Below are 8367 nucleotides of genomic sequence, written 5' to 3'. Positions count from 1 at the left end.
AACCAGATTAGCTTGTGATTTATGAGAATCGCTTAGGAAACTTAAAACGTCTAACGTGGACATTCAAGATGTTATTGCCAGTCTGAGATGGTTGTTTCAAAGAACCTTGTTGCAATCATTGAAAAGTGAAATCAAAGGTGTTGTTTTGTTGATAATGTTTAACGAAGTCTATATTGATACTGCCTATGACGGGATGAAACAATACGTGGATGAACAGATCATCCATTTGCCATCACCACGACAGGGAGAAAGGTAATGGTGCGTAATTATATGTATATTAAAAAGAGGAGATGGAATATCTGACGAGGTAAACGGCCGAATTATTTCCCTTCTACTGAAAATGTTTTGATTGGCCTAAACGTAACAACTTAAAGGTACGAGAGTCCTGATTACGCTTGTTTATCATAACTGCAAGTATAGTCACGTGGGCTCGAATGAGAAGGTCCATAAATAAATTATAAACAGCAATTTGGTAGTTTGTTTGTAATAGAAATATTAGCAATTACTCGCCTGAGCAGCGATGATGTCGAATCTTACACGTTTGCATTTCAAAATAATTACTCACCGGAGATGAAAGTCAGTTCGAAGCACTTAACATCTATCCAGACGGGTACTTATTATATACGTGATGGATTCCGACCGAAGTGATGAGGTTGCAGAATTTACCAATAAAAGTGATTAATGACCTAACAAAGGATGCAAACAGTGATAACAATTTTTCTACACTTGTCGACGAGTATCTCCTTCCAAACTGGTAAGAAACACTCATATACACTGACATAATTTTGTTAAGGGTCAAAACAAATAAACAGTTGGAACCCTATATCAGGAACAAAAATACACGACACCTATTATCCCTGTATTATACACTAGGAACTCGTGGTTTGGTTGTTAAGGTAGTGAACCAGGTAATACTCAATAATGTGTTGGCGTGGAGGGGTCGATATGTGGTTGTGTTTACATGAGTGCATGTTGGGATTTGGTGCCAACTCTCAAAGCTTAGAAATATTTATCCTCTATATCACAATCAAGTGGTTTTTGCATTCATGAAAACGATCGAGATCTGCTATTTACATTTGTCAAATCGGTCAACTAGTAGAAGCCTAAAGTCAGTTATATATTGCAATGCATATAAAACATTTTTACTGAACTCTGAATCAGCGATATGCCCAAACCTTTTTTCCCCGGCTGTGAATAGTCCGTGTTAAATTTAATTGGAGCTTATTTGAACATGAATTAAATCACTCTAATGTCAACACAGCACTCAAATCAATTTAATCTTAGAGTACATGTCTTCAACTTCAATTGACTTAGATTAAAAAGAATAACGGATTAGGTTCAAAGTGGTCGTAAGTTCTTTTTATTGAATTTGTCTACATTTGATTTTGTCTGTTTGCTATTAAAAGTGGAAAATGAGATGATTTTTAATCCATCAAGCCTATATAGTGTTTGCCATTATCAAGTGGAGGGTTGTATGTTTATATATACTGATTCTAATCCCTTTAAGTTTAAGGAATAGCCTGAAGTGTCTTCGCACTATGCCATGAAGGTGTAAATGGTAATAAAGAAAACATATCAGGCAGAACAGATTACACAGCCGCTTACCTACATTTTGAGTAATTTTGTTCAGCGTTTGTCTCCTTGTTGAAAACTCAAATTTGCAATACCTGCTGCTGATGGCGTAATGCATCACATATTTTAGCAGGAAAAGACTACTTGATTTGTAGGAACACTTCTCCATACCATACACACACACTGAACTTGCTTATTTTGTTCTTGAAGAGAGGAACACTGAAAAGGAAGGTAGATGCTTTGTTAACGACATGATGGTCACTTCTTTTGATTTTTATCGTCGACGATTTGTGAAGCTGCAATCCAAAATAAAATTTTAGTGGATAGCATTTCCATGCACTTGCAACGAAACGATTGCGTTGTCCATTTAGGCTAATAACCTTTGCCAAAAGTGCGCTTGGTTTTCCAGTCTCTGGTGTGCATAGCTTTATTCTTTATTATAGACGTTCCAAATAACTGATCAAACACCATCACTTCGTTTTCAGGGATCACTTCTTCTGGTACATATCTGATGTTTCGATGGCACGATTGATTGAAAGCTTAAACTAAAAGTGGTAGCACGTCGATGTATCTGAGAGTGTGTTGACATGTACATGTACACTATTTCCACACGTGTTCTTGTTAAATTCATAGAAAGCGTTCCACAACACTAGCATGTGTTTACGGATTTTGAGTGGTGATAAAATGAATGTTGTAACGATCTCTAACGGTTCAGACTACGTAACAAGAAAAAGGAAAGCAAAATGTTTTCTAAACTGTACAATTTTAATTTAGTCTTCTAAAATACAGAAGAAAATAATTAAAAATAACTTACAGTAGTTAAAGAATTCCATAAATCCTAAAGGTTCTATCAATTCTAATAGATCCAATTAATCACAAATACGTTCCATAGGTTTTTCGAGTGATAAGTATAATGTACTGACATACCAACAATACAAAAGAATCACTGTTATGAATCGAAATGTTTATATGATATCACAGTAAATCCAATACAAGTATAAATCCAAAATATAATTGAATTTCACACTAATTCGAAAACACTATTAACCCAAATAGTTTTAAAGGTTAAACAGTAAATCCGTACAACTATGATCCAAATGTCTTTGAATAAATGTTTTTCACAGCACTTCAGTTCTAACAAATGATTATGTTGAGTAAACGAATCAAGCCTCTCAATATTCAGTAAAAAATTGTAAGAATGAATGTCTCCACATTTCAATCCTCTGGTAGTATATCAAGCTAACAATGCAATGGCTAAACAATTCAATTCGAGGATTTTAAATGAATTATTTACTATTTCAGAATAGACATTTCGCGTAAACAACAGCTGTTCTAATGTTATCATCAAGAGCTAGGTCAGAATCCTTATTAAAAAAAAAACATCCTCAGACATCCATTCATGAGAACACGTGTCCTTTTCGGATCATACGATCTTTTCTTGAACTAATTCTACTGAACCTTGAGACTTATGAATTAAATAATATATTACACATTTGGCATGATTCGTAGTACACACTATGATCATATGATTTTTATGATTCAAAATGTCATTAACTAAGTGATCCTTACTATAACTTATTAGTTTGAAAATAATATACATATTAATGATATACATAACGATGTGTTTTCGTTTTATTTATTTATTAAATGCATGGTTTACAAATGTCTGGTTCTGTCTCTTTGCCAACGTAGACGGTGAACTTTGCTTCATTTTGGATCAACTAGTTGCGACAACTCCACTCTATGTTATAAAAACAACAGTTTTTCGATGTGGTATGTAAACGATGTCTTGTTCTGTAACTGACGTACTGCCAAGGAAAACCATCTTAACGCCTAAGACTGAAGTCTAACAAATGTGACCTTACTTGTCATTTTTTCATTGATAGTTGCATAGAGTGCACGAATCAATTTGACAGGAAAATGAGATTAAAATGATAAGTTGAATGCTGTTAGAAAGAAAAGAAGCGAAAGATGTTTTTATATTTCATTTTCGCCCAGCCGCTAAAGGTGATGTATAAGTAACAGGAGCTTCACAAAATTGTGACAAAATCTTACATTAGCAGGACTGGATTTACAATTAATGAATAACTACACCCGAGGTGTTTGATTGGCATAGTCATACGCATCATTCAGCCAAAGTTCTCCTAACTGTGTGGCTAACAGTTGCACTTGATATTTGTTTTTTTAAAAGAAAACACCACTTAAAGACCATTGAGAATGATTGTCCAATGTGCTTTACTTTGTTGAAATTAATTCTGAGTATTGTATATATTACAAGCATTATGATGATATTTTTTTGTGTTAACCGAAGTTTAATATATTCTTCAATCTTCTGTCTTTTGGAATTATTTGGCTCTGATCTCTCCGGCAATATTATGTCTACTGAATTTTAGACGAGTGTGTGTATGTGTTTGTGTGTGTGTGTGTGTGACTACTTTTCGCGGATTTCGTTTAACAGCAGATTGAGTGTAGAATACACTGGTCAACAGTGAAATCATTACTGACTTGAAAAGGCCCTAATCTGTAGTATTTTGGTGTGCCGAACACGAATATAACCGTGAAAAATTTGTATTGGCTCTCGTTTTGAAGATATTCATATACCTCATTTTCTATGTTTCACTGTGTAAATTTCTCCAGTAGGACTGCAGCAACATCCGGAATAATGATGTAACATTGCATAATACCATCATGCTCACATCATCCACAGTTGATTGCATCATTTTCTGATGCAATGCAATACTAATGCCATGCGGCTGCTGAAGTAAGTTGACGTCAGCAGTGTACTATACATGTGTAGGCCTATTATTACTAATGCCAGGCGGCTGCTGAAGCTGACGTAAGCAGTGTACTATATAAAGCCCAATCAGATAGGTTCAGCATTTAAAATATTTTAGACGTTGTGCGAGACAGTTCAAGCTACTGTTACATAAAACTTATTATTTTATCCATTTACGTTCAATAAAGAACAGTAATGCCTCGAAAGTGTGTTAATACCGCGGACAATTTTTGCTATATTTGTGGGGAAGTGACATTTGCCAACCAGAAGAAAAGTATCAATTCTCAAGTGAAGAAGGCATATCATCTTTACTTCGGATGCAAGGTTGGTGAGCAAGACAAGCCTTGGGCTCCGCATATATGCTGTGCTACATGTACAACACAGCTTTCACAGTGGTTGAATTGCAAAAGGTCATCAATGCCGTTTGCAGTCCCAGTGGTGTGGAGAGAGCCAAGCAACCACCTAAATGACTGTTACTTCTGCTTGGTTCCTCCTCTTTCCGGCGGAATAACGAAGCGAAAGAAGTCGAGAATAGTCTACCCAAACATTCCGTCTGCATTGAGACCAGTTCCACATGGTGAGGGACTTCCTATTCCAGAACCTCCAGCAGAATATTCTCTTGATTCATCTGACGAAGACAAAGGTGAGTCTACCTGTTCTTCTCCTGGTCCATCAGCATGCAGTGATCCAGATTTTCACTGTGGTGCATCATCAACCCCACACAGAATAACACAGGAAGAACTAAATGACCTGATTCGTGATTTGGACTTATCAAAGAACAAGGCAGAATTGCTAGGATCAAGACTCCAACAATGGAATCTTCTAGAAGAAGATGTCACAATTACTGCATATCGAAAGCGCCACCAGCAATTGGAGCCTTTCTTCAGAAAGGAAAGTAATCTGATATTCTGTTCCGATATTGAGGGCCTCATGAATGCTTTAAAAATCACTCATGACCCACAAGAATGGAGACTATTTGTGGACTCTTCGAAACTGAGTCTCAAGGCTGTGCTTTTGCACAATGGAAACATTCTTCCATCTATTCCAGTAGCGTAAGTATAAGAAACTTGGCTGCAATATGTCTCTAAAGATTCACTTCCTTCATTCCCATTTGGATTTCTTTCCTAGCAACTGTGGTATTGTTAGTGATGAACACGGCGAACGTTTTCATCAAGATATCGCAACAATGGAACAAAGATACCAGGGAAAATGGTCCACTACAATGCTGGCTGACTACTGCTGGACACTCCTCAGAGATGCTCCCGAACAGCTGTACAAGAGACAGGCGAAGAAATCTAAGATGTAGTCAATGACTTGATTTTTTATAGGTAGGCTATTACAGTTGACCTTTTACTATTGGAATGCATTTCGTTATGTAAACATTAATTTCTTGCAGATTACAAAAAAACTAGAGCCAATTTTGCAATTTGACTGTCATATTCGTGTTCAGCACATAAAAATTGATAAGAATTGACTAATTTTATTTCAGTAACATGACTTTTGTAAAAATTTGTTGTCCAGTGATATTTATGAAAAGTATATACTACAAAGACATAGCCAAGAAAAAATTACCTGTGCACAAATAGACAGTATTGATAATAATGGGGGTGACAAGTTACTTACTTCAGTGAGAAGACATTCGTTATAATTTAACCATGTTGTACAATTACCAAACACAATGTACAGCTAGATGGTTACACCAGCAAATTTACTACTGGACAAATATATGTGACTGGACAACTATTGGCTTTGATGCTTGGATGCAAGAGGTAGCTCACTGTGCCGAATGCATTGTGTGTCACTGACAAAAGAAAAGAATAATGCGCATATTCAGTGAAAGAAACTCCAGAAGTGAAAATATAGATTGAAACTATCTTAGCAATAGCGCTAGAAGAACACGAAACACAGGAAGAATACTACAAGTCCAGGGAGGAACTGGTAATAGCAGTGCACAAATGGAGAAGAATGAGGGATCATATATGGAAATAATACTTGTGCATGTTATCCACTAAGTCCTAAACAACGTCATTTACTTCTTCCATGGAATTTGCTGCAACACTGCGGAAAAAAGGAATGGCATGGCACGTTTTATATTTGTCCTTCACTGGACTCTATCTTTTTGACGAAATAGCCATTCTCTTGACATATGGTATAGGTCGGTAAATTAGATCTGTCTCTAACTCACACACCACACACCGTGATAAAATCTCTTATTGAGGCAATATTTTATTTATTATGAATACCACTGCCACATTGTAAGCAGAAGTTGTGGCATAAAATATAGTCTGGGTCGTGGGTAGTTAATCAATGTCGGACCACAGAACATTTTAAAAAAATCAATCCTTTTATAGTTTTCAAATACCACCGTTGAAAACGTCTATGTAGTAAAGAATGCAAAGATTTCTTGCGTATCACATGAATCTGAACAAAGTGTCTGTAAATGTTTTCTTATATCTCAGGAGGCAAAGCTTCAAATTCTCTCTTCGTAAGTATCCATGTGGAATATAAGCATACCCTACGCAAGAAGGTCAGTGACAGCATGCACACCATCTAGCATGTTCCAGGAAAGATTGATCTTTGTGTACACATTCGTGGACATTCCCACCAGAACTGAAATAACGTGCTAGGACTCCTTGTCGCCGGTAGACCTATCCGTTTCTGGTTGAAGTTTTGGCGCTGGGTAATCCATCGAGATATCTGGGCCATTGTTTGAACATCTTGAGTTGACTTTTAAAGTCACAATAGTCAGGCAGAACCACAGGAAACGTGTATTCTTCTTTGATTCGTACATCTTGATGAGCTAACGATATCTAAAGTTGTTTGCGAGTGCATGGATGCGATCCATAGGTTTACACGTAGGGTACTAATTTTGCCAATAAAGCAAAAGGGTTGTGCTGAATCACTTTCGATAGTACAGCGGCATGCCACACGAGCAACATCGTTTTAGGTAGTAGAGGAGCTGCAAGGTTGTACTGCATCGCTGATGGCTTAGGGTACGGCATCGCTCTGGTCGCACGGCCCAATATTACACTCGATAAATGTTGAACGTGTAGTCCTCAGTGGTTCTTCATTTCGTTGCATTGTGAAATTCGTCATTATCGTTGAAATGTGTTAGAGTCCATATCGGGTCCCTCACTCTGTTTTTGTGTTGCATTAGTCATCTTTCTAGGTCGTCATTTGCATTTGCAATAAGTGCTTTTCTTTAGCAGCAGGGAGGGTGAACAGAGCACTTGGTTTAAACTCTTTTTAGGAAAATAAAACTTCATACGAAAACAAATGAAAAATATGAGGTCAGTAACACAAAACCGAAGCCTCTAACCAAAACCGAGTTTCTCTAATTGGGTTAGCTCATTTTGTTACTTCATCGTTGTGGGTCGTGTTTTTTTTTTTAAATTTGTATAAGTTTTGTTTACTGACCGTTATACTTATTTGTGGTCGCACCGTCCCTGCTACTGTAATGTGTGAGTAATTAAATCATAATCATATAAATAAATGGAATCTCGCACAACTAGATTAGCTCGAAAGCGATTAGAGGCAATTAAAAAAATATCATCCAGTTCGTGATTCTGTCAGAAAAAATTACAAGAACGTCAAGATTCTCAGGTGGAAGTTTGCTGTAAGTTCAGAACAATTTTTTAAACCAGTTACAAGGGCTACCGAAAGTCTTCTTCCTATATTAGAACAAACTGCCAAAACAACTAAAAAAACAAAAAATAATCTAAAAGAACTCCCAGATAAAAAAGCTGATGCTCAACTTGAACCACAAAAAATACCTGAGGGTATTGACCAACTCTTGCTGAAATAGGTAATGTTTTGTCTTATAAACCAATATCATAATCAAAACAGAAGGAGGCAAGAGGGAGAAATAAAATAGCTAATAAATTTACCCAAAATATTATTGATGAAATTAAAGGAAAAAGAAATGAAGGTATTGAAAACATAGCTGCGTAAGCGTACGTAATTTTGATAAAAGAAGGGAATTTTTGAAACCCGAGTTTGCTAATAATTATATAAATCGT

Source organism: Sinohyriopsis cumingii, chromosome 2, assembly GCF_028554795.1.
Source record: "Sinohyriopsis cumingii isolate HCF-2022 chromosome 2, ASM2855479v2, whole genome shotgun sequence".
NCBI classification, from domain to species: Eukaryota; Metazoa; Mollusca; class Bivalvia; order Unionida; family Unionidae; genus Sinohyriopsis; species Sinohyriopsis cumingii.
The sequence above is the reverse complement of the archived record's forward strand: the minus strand, read 5'-3'. Positions refer to the sequence as shown.